An 18,218-nucleotide genomic window follows, 5' to 3' on the forward strand; every position below is an offset into this window, starting at 1 on the left:
TTCAAGAATTAAATGTTGGTTTTGGATTTCTGCTATTTTACCTATTGACCCTGGAAGTATTTCTACTGAAAGTCAGATAGTTAAGAAATTGGTTTCTGTGTTCTGGAGTCGTGGCCGTGCTGGAGAGCCGCTCGCGGGGGGCAACTGGTGGCCTCGGTAGGGCGTGAAGGGCGGAGCGAAACGCCCCCCTTCCCATGAGGTTTTAGTCACCCCCACACTCCCGGCTCATACCTGCTGTCCACAAGGCTCCCATGTGGCCGCCATCTTTCTTTCCAGAGAGGAGAGGGCGAATGGGGCAACACCCTTTCCCCTCCAGCAGACTTGATGGGCTGGATCAACGCATAGTCCGTTCACTTTTCTGCTCCAAGCTGCTGGGTTCTGCATTAAGTCCTTGTGCTTCTAGGGCCATGGCCATGCTGGAGAGCCGCTCGCGGGGGGTGACTGGTGACCTCGGTAGGGCGTGAAGGACGGACCGGAACGCCCCCCTTCCCATGAGGTTTTAGTCGCCCCCACTCCCCCGGCTCATACCTGCTGTCCACAAGGCCCCCATGTGGCCGCCATCTTTCTTTCCAGAGGGAGGAGGGCGGAAGGGAGCAACACCCTTTCCCCTCTGGGCAGAAATGATTGCCTGGATTAACGCATAGTCCTTTCACTTTTCTGCTCCAAGCTGCTGGGTTCTGCATTAGGTCATTGTGCTTCTGGGGCTGTGGCCGTGCTGGAGAGCCGCTCGTGGGGGGCAACTGTTGACCTCGGTAGGGCGTGAAGGACGGACCGGAACGCCCTCCTTCCCATGAGGTTTTAGTCGCCCCCACACCCCCGGCTCATACCTGCTGTCCACAAGGCTCCCATGTGGCCGCCATCTTTCTTTCCAGAGAGGAGAGGGCGAATGGGGCAACACCCTTTCCCCTCCGGCAGACTTGATGGCCTGGATCAATGCATAGTCCGTTCACTTTTCTGCTCTAAGCTGCTGGGTTCTGCATTAAGTCCTTGTGCTTCTGGGGCCGTGGCTGTGCTGGAGAGCCGCTCGTGGGGGGCAACTGGTGACCTCGGTAGGGCGTGAAGGACGGACCGGAACGCCCCCCTTCCCATGAGGTTTTAGTCGCCCCCACACCCCCGGCTCATACCTGCTGTCCACAAGGCTCCCATGTGGCCGCCATCTTTCTTTCCAGAGGGAGGAGGGCGGAAGGGAGCAACACCCTTTCCCCTCTGGGCAGAAATGATTGCCTGGATTAACGCATAGTCCTTTCACTTTTCTGCTCCAAGCTGCTGGGTTCTGCATTAAGCCCTTGTGCTTCTGGGGCTGTGGCCGTGCTGGAGAGCCGCTCGTGGGGGGCAACTGGTGACCTCGGTAGGGCGTGAAGGACGGACCGGAACGCCCCCCTTCCCATGAGGTTTTAGTCGCCCCCACACTCCCGGCTCATACCTGTTGTCCACAAGGCTCCCATGTGGCCGCCATCTTTCTTTCCAGAGAGGAGAGGGCGAATGGGGCAACACCCTTTCCCCTCTGGGCAGACTTGATGGGCTGGATCAACGCATAGTCCGTTCACTTTTCTGCTCCAAGCTGCTGGGTTCTGCATTAAGTCCTTGTGCTTCTGGGGCTGTGGCCGTGCTGGAGAGCCGCTCGTGGGGGGCAACTGGTGACCTCGGTAGGGCGTGAAGGACGGACCGGAACGCCCCCCTTCCCATGAGGTTTTAGTCGCCCCCACACCCCCGGCTCATACCTGCTGTCCACAAGGCTCCCATGCGGTCGCCATCCTTCTTTCCAGAGAAGAGAGGGCGAATGGGGCAACACCCTTTCCCCTCTGGGCAGAAATGATTGCCTGGATTAACGCATAGTCCTTTCACTTTTCTGCTCCAAGCTGCCGGGTTCTGCATTAAGTCCTTGTGCTTCTGGGACTGTGGCCGTGCTGGGGAGCCGCTCGTGGGGGGCAACTGTTGACCTCGGTAGGGCGTGAAGGACGGACCGGAACGCCCCCCTTCTCGTGAGGTTTTAGTCGCCCCCCACACCCCCGGCTCATACCTGCTGTCCACAAGGCTCCCATGTGGCCGCCATCCTTCTTTCCAGAGAAGAGAGGGCGAATGGGGCAACACCCTTTCCCCTCTGGGCAGAGATGATGGCCTGGGTTAACTCATCGTCCGTTCACTTTTCTGCTCTAAGCTGCTGGGTTCTGCATTAAGTCCTTGTGTTTCTGGGGCTGTGGCCGTGCTCCAAACTTAACTCTGATTTTCAGGGAGAAAGATTGGGTGGTTTACTTCTCATTGATCACTTTGTATATAGAGAGATGGTTTTGAGAAAAAGTCCTCGTTCCCGCATACTCGAGCTGTGTTTGTAGAGGCTTCTGGTCACCGGGGTTCCATCTGGGGGAGGCGGGATGCGGCGCCTACTCCATCTGGAACTTGCCGGTGATCTCGGCTCTTTTTGGAACCTGTTTTTTCTTTTTTTTTTTTTTCCTCCGGGATCCCGCACCCTCCATGTGTTCCTTCTCTTATGCTGAACGCTTCAAAGATGGCGCTGGGGGGCGGGCTGTGGGCGTGACTTCCGGAATCAGAGGTTACCTGGGAGGTGTAGTCCGGCAGATTTGAGAAAAAGTCCTCGTTCCCGCATACTCGAGCTGTGTTTGTAGAGGCTTCTGGTCACCGTGGTTCCATCTGGGGGAGGCGGGATGCGGCGCCTACTCCATCTGGAACTTGCCGGTGATCTCGGCTCTTTTTGGAACCTGTTTTTTCTTTTTTTTTTTTTTCCTCCGGGATCCCGCACCCTCCATGTGTTCCTTCTCTTATGCTGAACGCTTCAAAGATGGCTAATCATTATTTCTTTTGAGGTGCAGAAGCTTCTTAATTTAATGTAGTCCCACTTGCTTGGTCAGTCGTATTTCGTCTTTAAAGATGTCTCTAGTGCAAAAGGGAATGCCCTGCCACAGAGGCGGGGTGGGGGGGATAAGGGGGTGGAGTGGAGGGGGAATAAGGTGTGGGGGTGGGAGGGCTACTAGGATCATTGGTGGTAGAGAATGAGCACTGGTGGAGGGATGGGTACTTGATCATTGTATAATGGAAACCCAAGCATGAAAGTTTGTAAGTCTACAACTGAACCTCATTAGTGTTTCACTAATAAGAACAACAACAATAAAATAAAGATGTCTCTAGCTTTAGTGTCATAGAGTTCTGCCAATATTTTCATCTATGTACCCAATGAATATTGGACCCTATTTTTAGTTTTTTGATAAACTACAATGCTATTTGTCCATAGGGGCTGTACCAATTTACATTTCCTCCAACAAGGATTCCCTTCATCTTGGTCAATGCTTGTTTTATCTTTTCTTTTATAGCTGTTATTCTGACAAGTGTGAGATGTTACCTCATTGTGCTTTTGTTTTGTATTTTCCTGATTATTAAAGATGTTGAACATCTTTACATGTGCCTGTTGGTCATGTCTGTGGAAGAATGCCTATTTAGATTCTCTGAGTCCTTTGTTGCAAATTAAAACTAATTTATTTTTGGTTCCTTGGATTGAACTCAGGGCCTCATTTATGCAAGGGTTATACTTTTGCATGTGCTCTACCACTAAGTTAGATCATGACCTCTTTGCTCATTTTAGATTTTTTATCTTTTGTTCCTGAGTTGTATGGCTTCTTTATACATTTTGAATATTACCTCTTCTGGGATATGTGTTTTGTGAATATCTTCTCCCTATTCAGTAGGTTGCTTTGTTTCTGGACAGTGCCTGAGATTAAACCCAGGGCCTCTTGCATGTGAGACCTGCACTTTTCTACTGAGACCCAACCTGAGCCCAGGTTGACTTTGTGTTTGTTGATGGTTTTCTTCTCCATGCAGGATGTTTTAAGTTTGATATAATTTCTTTTATTTCTTTTGACTTTTGTTTTTCTTGCCTTTGGGATCAGATAAAAATAAATTCCTAAGACAAGTGTCAAATAGTTTATTGCCTTTAAATTTTTTTTTCGGGGCGGGGGTAGGGGTAGGAGTTTTATGACTTCATTTCATATATCCATTTCACTAATCCATTTTAGCTAATTTTTGGTTGATGGAGTAAGATAGTTCGTTTTCAGTTTTTGCATGTGGCTATATAGTTTTCTCAGTATTATTTATTGAGGAGACTCTTTTCCTTCATTGCCTATCCATCCTTTTTTGTTTTTGTAAATCAATTCACCAGTAGGTAAGTCTACAACTGAATCTCATGAGTAGGTGCGAGTTTATTCTGAAATTTCTATTCTGTTTGGTTGCTGTTTGGACATGGGAGTCTCCCGATAGACGGTTCCACAATGAAATAGACCACATCATATTCAATCGGTGGTTTTGCCTAACCGATGTTGCTGTTGTCCCAAAATTCCAAACGGGATCAGACCACCGTCTTCTTCATGCAAAATTCTACCTCACAGAACGAGGAGAAAAGAATGCAAGGTTTAAGAAGAGGACTCCCAGAACGACCACCAACTGGGAGCTCTTTGGCTCTGTTGCGGCAACATGGGAAGATGCCGTCATTGACAACATTGATGAAGAATACGATCGAATGATTCAGCACCTCCATGATTGTGCGAGGAATGCCAAGAGAGAGATAACCACAAAAAAAGCCTTTCTTCGAACACTCTTGAACTTATTCGCCAACGTGGCTTGGCACATGCCTCAGGCAACCACAAGCAAACATCTGAACTGGCAAAACAGTGCAGAGAAGCCATCAAGGATGACCTCAAAAACAGGAGAGCAGCAGTACTGGTAGATGCGGCAGAAGCTGGGAAAAGCATTCGTAATGCCCGCCTGTCCTTCACCAACTACAAAACCAAGATGACTGCCCTCCGACATCATGATGGATTTATCACATCTTCCAGAAGGGCAATGGAGAAGATTATTCATGACTTCTACTCAGATCTCTTTAATAGCCATGTCCACTTGCCCACATACCACATACCACATGATGGATATGTCGTTCCCAATGTTCTCCCTTCCGAAATCCAACATGCCATCTCGTCGGTAAAGAAACAAAGAGCACCTGGCCCAGACAAGATCAGACCTGAACACCTGAAGAACTTACCATCAGTACTCATCAATACATTGGCTCGGCTTTTCACACGCTACCTGTCTGAATGCAAGGTTCCATCCCAATGGAAAACCAGCAGGACTGTACTACTATACAAGAAAGGAGACATCCACGACATTGGCAACTATCGCCCAATCTGCCTATTGTCTGTCATCTACAAACTATTCACTCGAGTCATCCTGAATAGCATTAGCAGAACACTTTTAGATGAAGGACAACCATATGAACAAGCTGGATTCCGAAAAGGATTCAGTACCATTGACCATATCCACACGATTACTAAGCTCATTGAGGTTTCTCGGGAGTTCAAGATGCCGCTCTGTCTAACGTTCATTGATTTAAAGAAGGCCTTTGATTCTGTTGAGACGGAAGCGGTCATGGAAGCCCTAGCCAATCAGGGCGTACAAACTCAATACATCAGGATCCTTCGTGAGCTCTATTGCGGATTCACTACCAAGATCTCACCATTCTACAAAGAAGTAATCATCCATATCAAGAGAGGGGTTCGGCAGGGTGATACCATTTCACCAAAACTCTTCAGTGCCACCCTCGAGAACATCATGCGACGACTGGAATGGGAAAGCATGGGAGTGAAGATAGATGGTCGGCAACTACACCACCTCCGCTTTGCTGATGACATCGTTCTAATAACACCAAACATCAGCCAAGCAGCACAAATGCTGAACGACTTTGACCGTGAATGTGGAAAGGTCGGACTACAGCTGAATCTTATGAAGACAATGTTTATGAGAAACAGCCTTGTTCCTGACGCTCCATTCGCTCTCAACGGAACCACCATCTCCGAATGCAACAGTTATATATACCTAGGTTGAGAAATCAACATGATGAATGACCTGGCACCTGAGTTGCGCAGGAGGAAGAGAGCGGCTTGGAATGCCTTCAAGAGCATTGAAGAAATAACTAAAAGGACAAAGAACCTCCAGCTACGAGCACATCTCTTTAATTCCACTGTTCTTCCTGCATTAACATATGCCTCAGAAACCTGGACCCTATGAAAATGGGATGAGAACGATATTCGGGTCTCTCAAAGAGGAATCGAAAGAACTATGCTTGGAATATCACGATTCACTCAAATGAGAGATAGAATCCGGAGTTCTGATCTTCGTCAATGCTCAAGAATCAGGGACGCTGTCTCATTTGCCAAGACATCAAAAATCAGATGGGCTGGACATGTAATGAGGTTTACAGACAACTGCTGGACTAGAGCCATTACTGATTGGATTCCACGGGACATCAAAAGATCACGTGGATGCCCACCTATAAGATGGTCAGACTTCTTCGTCAAGACCCTAAATGATCGGTTTGAGGCTCTGCATGTTCCTAGAACGAACATATACCATTGGGCTACGCTAGCACGCAACCGGGATTAATGGAGACGTTACTGGCACCCGCTCGAATAAATCGATGAATAACAGGGATTAAGTGATTAAGTGATTAAGTGATTGGTTGATCAGTGTTTCTGTTTTTAACATCACTATTATATAGTTTTGATTAATATAACTTTCTAATATAGTTTGATACTGGAGAACATATTTTTTTTTAGCTCTTTTCTTTCTCAATATTGCTTTGGGCGGGCTGGAGTGATAGCACAGTGAGCGGGGTGTTTGCCTTGCAAGTGGCCAACACGGCCGACCCGAGTTCGATTCCTCCGCCCCTCTCAGCGAGCCTGGCAAGCTACTGAGAGTATCTCGCCCGCACAGCAAAGCCTGGCAAGCTACCCGTGACGTATTCGATATGCCAAACACAGTAACAACAAGTCTCACAATGGAGATGTTACTGGGCCCGCTCGAGCAAATCAATGAACAACGGGAGGACAGTGACAGATTGCTTTGGGTGGTGGAGGTTCCATTCAAGTTTTATTATTGTTTTTTCTATTTTTATAAAAGGTTTCATCAGAGGAACCAGAGAGATAGGGTGTTTACCTTGTATGTGGCCAACTTAGCTTCAATGCCTGGTACTCTATCTGTCCCTGAGCTCTGCCTGGGTAATCAGCATCAGCAGTTGTGGTCCAAAAATGTAAAAAAACTGTTTCATTGAAATTTTGATAGCAATAACATTGAACTTATAGGTTTCTTTGGTGTTTTAACAATACTTCAAAAAATCTGTGAGTATGGATTGTTTTTTCATATATTTGTGTCATCAGTTTTCATGGAAGGGGATTGCTTGTCACAACCAGGGTTCAAGGTCCAGAAACTACTCCTGGCAGTTCTTGGCCAACTGGACCAGTGGTACAGTGTGAGAACCTGAGGATGTTATGAAGCTTGGGATCCAGTGGTGCTGAGCATTACCTGGGCCACCCTGTTGGTGTGAGAGGTCTCCAGGACTGGCAATGCTCTGGGAATCATGTGATGCCAGGGACAGTTGCCTGCAAGGCCTGCACCTTAACCCCTGTAATATTTCTTTGGCTCTATCTTCATATTTTTCTTCTTTCTTATCAATATATTACATTACAGTTTTCAGTGAAAAAAATTTAATTTATTCTAGGTAAGGTATTTTATTTTTTTATTTTTTATTTTTTTTTCCAAAACAGTTGTACATGGGATTTGCTGTCTTAATGTTTTTCTGATATTTTACTGTAATTATATGAAAATGCAGCAAATTTTGTATATGAGTACAAACTTTGTATTCTATGGAATTCATTTATTCTAATAACCATTTTGTATGGTATCATTAAGGTTTTCTGTAAATGTAATCTACAAAGTGAGTTATTTCACTTTCATTTATATGTCTTCTATTTCTTTTTCCCACGTGATTGATCTAGTGAGGTCTTTTAGTACTATGTTGAATAAAAATGCCATGAGTGGGTATCTTTTTTTTTTTCCTTAATGAAAAGCCATTTGTTAACTGTGGGCTTGTCTTCTATGTTGAGACACACTGCATTCTCGTTACAAATATTTATTAACATTTTTATCATAACTGGATGTTGAAAATTGTCAGATGCTTTTTATGCACCTAATGAAATTATTTTCTTGTCAATATGGTGTATCACCAGAATAAATGATACATTATGACAAAACAAAATTCACACTAGATATTTAATTTGGAAAGTATGTTACTTTGTAGTTTTCAGTTTTTTTATTCTAAATTTACCAGTGCTTCTTTCTAAGTGTGTTTTTGGTAAGTATACTTTGTATAGATTTTTGGATATGTATATGATAGCTTACATCTAAATGTTTATTGAGTCACTGTGAGCTATACAGTTACAATATTGTTCATGATTTTTAGTCATACAGTGTTCTAACACCATTCATTTACTTGTGTACCTTTCCCCCTACATTTATTATCACCATTATTAGTTTTGGTTTTTTCAGCCATATCTGGTGGTGCTCAGAGCTTGTTCCTGGCTTTGCACTCAGGCATCACTCTTGGCAAAGTTTGGTGGATCATAGTGGGTGCTGGTGATCGAATTTGGTCACCTGCATGCAAGGCAAGTGTTTTATCTGCTGCACTGTAATATTGCTCTGCTCCCTTATATTTAGGCATTGTTTTTGTAAGCTGAGGCTGTTAGATTGGTTCATCATTAAAAGAAATGGAGGGTTTTCACATATATTGTCTCAGTGACACTTCATGCTAATGTAGTGAGTCTGTAAGGTCCGTAAGAGTTACTTTGTTCATATTCCTACAGACCATAAATAGAATTAAGTGTGACTAGAATTTTATTTGTTGACTTTAAGTCAAATAACTTTTTAATGTATTTATGTTCTAGGAACTGGACTGTGAATAAGAGTAAGGAAGAAGAATAGGGGTGGGATTTTTTTCTCTCACAAAAAATTGATTAGAGTTGGAAAGCCTTGCATTCAGCCAAACTGGCTTTGATCCTTGGCACCCTGTATGTCTCTAAGCCACCAGAGGTGACCTCTGTAGTCCTTTTGCACTGCTGGGTATGGTCCAGACCAAGCCAAACCAACCCAAACCAAAAAGAAACAACAACAACAACAACAACAACAACAACAACAACAACCTCCCTAAAATAAAAACTTGGTTATTTTAGGGACTGGAGAGACAGTACAAAGGTGAACGTGCTTCCCTAGCGTGTGTTTGTGTCTGTGACACTGAGTAGAGTTGCTGTACCGCAGATGGCCCCCTAAATACCACCAGGTTGACCCCAGGTGTGACAAACTCTTATTATGTTTTTATGGTTTGGGGATCATACCCAGCAGTGCTCAGAGTTTACTTCTGGCTCTGTGTTCTGGGGACCATATGGGGTACTGGGGGTCAAACCTGGGTTAGCCGTGTGCAAGGTAAGTGCTCTACGCTCTGTACCATTGCTCTGGCCCCTAAAATTGATGATTTCATTTCCTCCTTCCTCCATGTATCTTTCCTATTGTGGATGCTATGATGAGAGGAGGATTGCACACCCACCTGGTTATGATGCTAATGATTTTTAGAAGTCGGGGATTGCACAGTTTTAGATGTGGGGGTTGCACATCAAGTTATGGTACTTGACAATTTGACTCTGATGCTTACTGAGGTTTTTTGTTTATTTAGTACAAAGAAAGTACCACAACTTAGTTATGGTGCTTTTTTTAAAAAATTATTTTTATAAAGTTGTTCGCAATAATTTATTACAATTCAATATTCCAACACCAATCCTATCACCATTACACTTTCCCACCACCAGTTGTGGTGCTTTCATTTGTGTTTCTTCGGGCAAGCACTCTTAGTTTGAGCCACACAAATGGTTGTGTGCTTGCAGGGGGTTTCACTTTTTTTGGGGGGGGGCGCTCACAAATAGTTCACTATGGTGTGGCTGGAGTTCATCTGTGGCACGGGGCTCACAGAGAGCAAAGCTGCTAGCTTCTCTCAGTGTTGTGAGACCCTGAAGAGTTTAAATCTTGCAGGGCAGGCACTTTAAGCCACCGAACTATTTTACTCAGGTGAGAGTACAGTAGTAGACTCCCTCAAATGATGTTTCTTTGGTTTGTTTTTGTGCTACCCTAATGGTGCTTAGGGCTTATCCCTCGCTCTCTTCTTAGGGGTCACTACTGGTTGCTCTCAGGGGATCAAACCGATATTGGGGATTGAACCCTGATGGGTTGTGTGCAGGGCAAGCACCCTTCCCACTGGACTATTACTCCATGCCCCAGCAGTGGCCTTTAATTTGGCTGGACTATTGGTACTATAGGTGGAATATAGTCCAGAGGAGGCAGACAATCACATTGGAAGTAAAAGAGAGTAGACAACTAATAAATGAAAATTATATTACAGTAGCTAAGTACCAGTAGACCCTGTGCTATTTTTCTTGGTTAACCATGTCAGATTTTATTTTTTGAGCTGGGGGAGAGGATCCCCAGCAGTGCTCAGGAGTCATCCCTGTTAGTGTTTGGGCAGGTTAAAGTCACTGAGAGGAGGTCTGTATGTGAGGATACCTTTTGAGACCATGGTACTCAGGCGATACTCCTGGCTCTGGGCAGAAGGATCACGCCTGGCCACATTCAGGGGACTATATGAAGTGGAATCATAGCATATATAAACCCAGGTCATCATGATGCAAGGTATTTAGAGCTCTCTAGATTTTTCCCATTGGCAAAAATCATCAAAAATGTCCAATTTGGGTGTGGATATTACAACCGATATGGCATTTGTCTTGCACCACATATGTTCCCTCAGGCACATCCAGGAGTACTAAAGCCTGAACACCGCCAGGTATGATTCCCCCCCCCGCCCCCCAAAAAAAAGAAAAAGAAAATTAAGGACAAAGGCATATCATGATCATGATCTTTACTTTGGCTGGACTTTTTGATACCAGAGGAGGAATACCAGTAAATAATCACATTGTAACTAGAGGAGAGCAGAGAACTAAAAATTAAGATATTAGAACAGTTAAGATTTTTTTTCATTTTCATTTCATCATTTCATCATCCTGTTAATCGTCGATTGCCTCGAGCAGGCCCCAGTAACGTCTCTTTCATCCTAGCCCTGAGGTTATATTCACGGCTCTTTAGGAGAATGAGACTCATCATTGTTACTGGTATTTGGCATATTTGGGAGTTTGCCAGACTCTGCCCTGTGGGCAGGCTACATTCGATAGCCTGCAAGTTTGTCCAAAGTAGGAATGAGATAATAGTTAAGATAGGTGTACTAATACACTAATACTAATACTAATACCTTCCACTATTTTTTTTAGGTCGACTCTGTGAAATTCTTTCATTTGAACTGGTGTGGGGATGAGGGATGGGGAGGACACTCCAGCAGTGCTCAGGAGCCATTACTGTTGGTACTTGGGTCAAAGACACCAAGAGGAGATTTGTATGTGTGATGGAGGATTCCTGTCAAGACCACGATGCCCAGGGCTTACTCCTGACTCTGTGCACAATGATTACTCCTGGTAGCATTCAGGAGACTGCATAAGGTACAGGAATCAAACTCAGGTCATCTGCATACAAGGCATTGAGACCTCTCTAGATTTTTGCCAGGGCCAAAATCATCAAAAATGTCCAGCTGGAGAGATAGGTAGGGTACTTGCCTTGCACCGCGTATGTTTCCCCCAAGCACTGAGCACAGACTCAGCACTAAGCCCTGAACAGCTCTAGGAGTGGCAAAGACAACAACACAAAACAGTCACAAAGATTTATGATAAACAGTGATGTTTAATTTGGCTGGACCATTGATACCAGAGGTGGAATACTGCCTGTACTATTGTATTTCCACTGTAAATAACTATAGTGGAACTAGAAGAGAATAGACAACTAACAAATGAAGATTATATCAGAATATTTAAGACAGCTGTACTGATAAACCCTGAGTTGTTTTACTGTTACATTTAAAGTGTTTACTTTAGACACAAAAAATGTATTTTTTTTTTTTTGAGCTTGGTGGGAGCTACCCACAGTGATGCCCAAGAGCCATTCCTGTTGTGCCAGGTTAAAGCCACTGGGAGGAGGCTTGTGTGTGAAGATCTCTGTCTGAGACCACCAATGCTTAGGACTTATTTCTGGCTCTGTGCACAGGAATTGCTCCTGGTAATTTGGGGAAACCATGAGAGGTACCGGGGATCCAACTCAGGCAGTCTACGTACAAGCCATTGAGAGCCTGCTAGATTTTTTCCCCATGTGTGAAATCATAAAAATGTCCACTTGGGACTGGAGAGATAGTACAGCAAGTAGCACAGTTGCCTTGTACACATATGGTCCCCCAAGCACTTCCGGGAGTACTCCAGAGCACAGAGCCAGGACTAAGCCCCAAACACTGTTAGGTATAGTCAAAAAACCCAATAAAAACAAAAAATAAGGACATTGTAAAGGAAAGGAGTAATTAAATGTCAGCAGTATACACTTACGCTCTAGAATAACTGTGACCAAAAAGGCCCATAAGGAGTAGCACTGTAGCACTGTTTCCCCGTTGTTCATTGATTTTCTCGAGCGGGCACCAGTAACATCTCCATTGTGAGACTTGTTGTTATTGTTTCTGGCATATTGAATATGACACGGGTAGCTTGCCAGGCTTTGCCGTGCGGGTGGAATACTCTCGGTAGCTTGCCGGGCTCTTCGAGAGGGGTGGAGGAATTGAACCCAGGTCGACCACGTCCTACCTGCTCCAGCCCCCATAAGTAGTAGCAACTACAAAATCAAGAAGAAAAAAAAAATCTCAGTTTCTTAGGAGAATGGGAAGTAGTTCACTATAGTTGAGGGTTACTTTCAAATTATCAGTTACTTGTACTGTTTCCTTTAGCTTTTTGTTTTTATCTCTTTGTTTTATATAGGGGTGGCCATCAGAGGTGCTGGTATAGTGAGTGGTGCCCACAGGGCCACTTCTTAAAATGTTTGATCTGGTGGTGTAGGTCTGATGTTTCAGTGCTCAGCCCAGCAGTGCAGGATTGATAGGATCCAGCAGTACTCAAGAGTCTCCAGGATTATGATGCCCACAGGTGCTCTGTGGCCATGTAATGTCCAGGATCAAACTCAGGGCCTCAGACTCGCTAAGATGTGCTCATATCACTTGACCTCTCTCCCAACCCAATTTTCTTTAGTCTTTCAACAGTTTCTTCAGTAGCATCAAATCTCATAGCCCACAGTACAAAGAGCAAGTTGTGTAAACTCAAAAAAGGGCACAGCTGCGGCGGTGGCTCCGTCTCTCCCACCGCCAGCGTTCGGTAGTCTTACCCTGCTTCCCCCACTCCGGGGAGGTCGATGGCGATGGGCAGGCGAAGGAAGGAAACGAGGGCCAGGCTGGTTAGTTTATTCCAATCCCATCTCCATTCTCCTCTGATTCTCCTCCTGCTTCTTCCTCCTCCATGCTACTTCATTCTCCTTCTCAGTCCCCCTTTATCCTCCTTCTCTGGAGTCTATAGATTCGGATCCTGATCCCCCGGCCCACTCTTACAGTTTAGTTAAATCCCAAAGCATGAGGGGTTGGGGTAACAATTACACATAGGTGCGATCACAATCAATAGGGGTAGAATTCTTTCCCTCAGGGACATCTGCTCCTAGGACAGATCCTTATTATCAGATCAATCCACCCTAGAGCGGATTCCCATGGGTGTGTTTCTCCTCTCCTTGTCCAATAAACATATAAGCATATATAATAAAAATCATTTTGTATGGATACAGTAAGAAATATCTTAAACTTATAGAATTGCCCTCCTAGGGCCATCTCGATCTCAGACTACAGTGCTCAGGCCAGATAGTCTTTCCTACCCCTACCAGGGTCCTACTCTCGTCGTTACTTTTGGATCATGACAGCATTTGTCTATGATCAAGCACTTAACTTATAGTTAAGAATCGTGGCACTTTGGCCTGGCCCATTTTGATGCCAGGGTAGCTCACCGCTTGCCCTGGGTCCATTCAGTCCCTCATCGGGACCCTGCTTTTGGGGTGTTACGAACTAAGGGCAACTGAGGCTTAAGTAGAGAAAGCAGATGCCCGGGAGTGAATAATATTTGAAGCCAATTAAATCCTAAGTTACGAAGCATAATGTTAACGGTCTTCCTGTATCTATACAAAAAGGGCATTGCTTTAAAGTAAACTGTTCATAAGGCATAAGGAGAGGAGAAAGGCAATATTTCACCCATACATATAAAATCATAGATTTCTGAGGAATCTAACCTTACAAGTTAACAGAGTCTGATTAGGGGGAAAACTGATTAACTGGTTGGGGAGGAGAGCTTAGGGAAGAATTTACAGATAAACACAGTGGAATGGAAGTACCTCAGGAGCACTGTAATGGGTGTAACCTGATAAACCTAAGCTCCTTGTGGAGAAAGGGAGAAAGGACAAAGCAAAGTCATCCTACAGAAAATGAGGTGGTTTTTTTTTTTTTGCCTTTTGGTTCACACCAGGCAATGCTCAAGGGTTAGTCCTGGCTCTGCACTCCTGGCAGTGGTCAAGGGACCATATGGGATCTGGGAATCAAAACCGGGTCGGCTGTGTGCAAGGCAGATAGCCTATCAACTGTGCTATCGCTCCAGCCCCAGCAAATGAGGTAATTTTACCATACTATTTATTTAAAAGCTTCTATTAAAAATAATCCCTAGTGAGCTTCTATTAAATATGTATCTAGGGAAAACAAAACCAGTTATGCTGTTAGGTTTTGTTTTTTTAATTACTTTGGCAACTAATTCCTTTACTTAATCATTATTAGAAAAAAAAACCCTATTATATAAGAAAGCAAAAAAGAACACAGGGCTGCTTTCAGAAATCACTACTGTAGTTTACTGTACAAATTAAATTGGCCTGCTATAAACTCCATTGGTTTTTAGAATCAAATTATTGTTTTAAAGAAACTGCTTCAACTAACATTCACGTGAAGTAATAAAAAGGGTATCACTATTTGTTCAGATTAAAATCAAACAAAAGATTACAGAGCACCAATTAAAAAATAAGAGCACACATTTCTACATAATTTATTTTTCTTTTAAAAATAATAGAAAATATGCTGCTTGTTTACCTTTGCTTTTATTTGTACGTGAATGTTATGACTATGTTTCTAGATGACCTCAGATTTTTATCAGTGCTGGGACATGTGTGGGAAAAAGGTACGATTATGTAGATGTTATGTATTTGTGTATGTTTTTTCCTTATGCTGAATCTTAGCATAACACACTGGTTGGGATTATAGCCTAAGACCCGTGAATAAGGTGTCAGGGGAGATAGCTCTGCAATCATGGCATATGTTTTAATGCTTTTCCTGATCAGACAAGTTTTCAGTTTCTAGGAGAAGATCAAATTATGGGGTAACTGAGGGGAAACCTAGTCTCCATGAAAACACTGAAGCTGGAGGGGATTCAAGAGGTTAGAACAGCAGAAGAGCCAGCTTATAGTTGATGAAAATGAGATTGTTCAATAGTCTATCCACTCCAACTAGTTTTCTCCCTGGTGCTCAAGCAATAAAAAGTATCCCTGCTGTGCAGATATGGAGCTGTTGCTACAGCTTCACATCTTCTTTACAGGTCTCCCCTTCTTCTTTGGAAGCTGTTTTCCCTGAGATAGCCTGATGTGTCAGAGAACACAGTGCAGGAATGAGGGTTCTGAGGTGAAAATACACAAAAACACAAAAGAGTATATACATTGCAAAAAAAGTAAATAAATCACAAGATATGTCATTGGTATGCTTCCTGGAGAAGGTAGAACCCATGGTGCAGCTATCCAAGGCAGCAAATAAATGAAATCCTATTGGCCCAGTATGGGGAGGGAGCATAAGATAAGTGCAGTTTCCCCCAATCATCCCTTTGACCTTTCATTATTATAGACCATGTCTTAGGACAGTTCTCAACATCCTATTCCAATCTTTTCACTCCGGTATGGAAAATAGTTATACGACCTTTTTGACTTAATTTTTGGTGCCACACCTGGCAGTGCTCAGGGCTTACTCCTGGTTCTGCGCTCAGAGATCACTCCTGTCAGGGACCATGTGGGGCACTGTGGCTCCAACCTTGCCTGTTGTACTCTCTCTCCCGGCCCTACATAACCTTTCTTCCTTTGGCTTTTTTGGGTCTCACAACCGGCAACGCATAGGGGTTACTCCTGGCTCATGCACTCAGGAATTACTTCTGGCGGTGCTCGGGGGAACATATGGGATGCTGGGAACCGAAAGCAGGTCGACCGCATGCTAGGCAAATGCCCTACCCACTGTGTTATCACTCCAGCCTCCTTAGCCTTCTTTAAAAGGAAAACCACTTACCTGTTCAGGACATTTCAGAAGTGATTCTGGACTCAGAGACTCAGATAAAGCATGCAGAGAGTGATTGCCCTCCAAATCCTCATGTGTATTTAGGAAGCGTGGTTGGAGGTGTTGTCTAGACCCCTCCTTCCAACAAGAGGAAAGGTGATAAAGCTCTGGATCCTGGCCTGAAATACATACACGGGAGTGCCAGCTGCCCCCTCCCCACCCTTTTCTCACTTAGTTTCTCCCAATTGAAATCCTCTCTTAAACTTGATAGCAAAGTTTAGCCCCCTCCAACCCCCCCCCCCAAAGAATAGCTCAGTTCTGGGTCTCAGGAAGCAAGGGTGGGGGTAATGGTTCTCCCCTTCTTCTTTGGAAAGTAGACAGGCTTCCCCTGGGAGCTGGAGACCTGCTGGGCTTTCAGTGGACAGGAAGCCACCATATAGTTGATGCTTTGGCGGAAATGGCCTTTCGTAGGCCGAGGTCGCATCATTCTTTGGCATAGTGGTCTAGACCTCTGTAACTGTAGCACCTTAGATCTCCACTTTTGCGTGTTCTTCCCTTTGGGCTGCTCTCATTCCCAATACAAAACACCCCATAAGCGCTAGTGACTTGAATAGATTCCATGACCTTGCCAGGCTTCTGAAAGGTGAATCCATCACTGGCTCCCTCTCCTTCAGGCTTTAAAACCCTCCATGTGCTATTTACTCTGATGCACCAAGACATCCACTGGGGTGGGAGGTGTTTGAGCATGACCCCAGCATAGCATAGGTGGTGGACAGGAAGCCAAACCCCATGCACATGTTGACCTACTTACAGATGCCAGTACTTGCTGCAGCTGTGACTCCTCAGCTGCATCCTCTCGCGTCTCCTGGTCTGCTTTGGTACAGCCACCTGCAAACTGGTTTGATACAGAGCCCATGGTGGTCAGTTGAGCCCACAGCCCTTGCCCCAAGGATGGGCAGCTGCTTGTCTGAAAGAAGTCTGGAGACCTACAAAAAAATTCGTTGGGCCTTGCACAGTGGTGCTTAGGACTTACTCTTCGGTCAGAAGATGAGATGCAGTGCTGGGTATCGAATTGGAGTTGGCCATAGTGCAAGGCAAGTGCTCTAACCCTTGGAGTATCTTTTCAGTCCCAGAGTCACTATTTATTATTTTCAACATTTTTATATGCAAAGTTAACTGAATATGTGTAAAATAAACAAAAAAATTTGGAGTTTGGGGACAAAGCAATACTATAACAGGGAGGGTGCTTGCCTTGCACATAGTCAACCCGAGTTTTATCCCTGTGACTCTATATATGGTCCCCTGGGCCCTACTAGGAGTGATCCCTAAGGGCAAAGCCAGGAGTCAGCCCTGAACACTATTGGGTGTAGCCTCCAAAGAAACAAAATATTGAGCTTAGTTTTCAGTGATTGTTGTTGTTGTTATTGTTAATATACTGAAATAGAATTCCTTGGAAGGACCTATTTTCACTAATGAGACTGTACTTCTAGATTTCTTCTTTTCCCTGTATTACTGTAATCACTTTTTGGGAAGGGACTCCCAAGCAGTGCTCATGGAACCCTGAAACTGCTTGTAATTCCTATGTTTGCAAATTGATCGGACCCCAAACCAATCGGGGGCCTCAAATCAATATGAGAGCCCAAGGATGTAGTGCTGTTTGTGCCCTGCGGTGCCAGAGACCCTCACAGACACACCCAGTGAAGCTGGGAAGGGCGGGTTGTGGTGCCAGGGATCCAGCTGGGGTTGGACTTGATAGCTGTCATTTGTAGTGCTTTGTGTACTAGGCCGAAGACACTGCTCATGGATTCATTTAATCATTTAATCCCCTTAACAGTCTTCTGAAGTCAATATTATTATTATTATTATTATCTCAGGTAAACAGAGGATAATCTAAGCCCAGTGGTTACATGATTTTTCCACAGTTATAATCTAGTATGAGCATTAGCAGGAATTCAAACTCAAGTCATCTAACTCGAGAATCTGTGCGATCAACCAGTCGGTTATCCTAGCTCACATAGATCCTTCCTGCAAAAGGTAGAGA

The 18,218-nt window shown here is 44.5% G+C and overlaps 1 protein-coding gene and 1 pseudogene across 4 annotated transcripts in view; one reads left to right on the top strand and one right to left on the bottom strand.

Annotated features, from left to right (window-relative positions):
* The window catches only part of SBF2 (SET binding factor 2), a 472,123-nt gene that overhangs the window by 20,143 nt on the left and 433,762 nt on the right, over window positions 1-18,218 (top strand). The window lies entirely within an intron of this gene.
* Window positions 16,490-17,093, bottom strand: LOC130025030 (protein lin-28 homolog A-like; annotated as a pseudogene).

Source organism: Sorex fumeus, unplaced genomic scaffold (genome assembly GCF_029834395.1).
Source record: "Sorex fumeus unplaced genomic scaffold, SorFum_2.1 ptg000030l, whole genome shotgun sequence".
Classification (NCBI taxonomy): Eukaryota; Metazoa; Chordata; class Mammalia; order Eulipotyphla; family Soricidae; genus Sorex; species Sorex fumeus.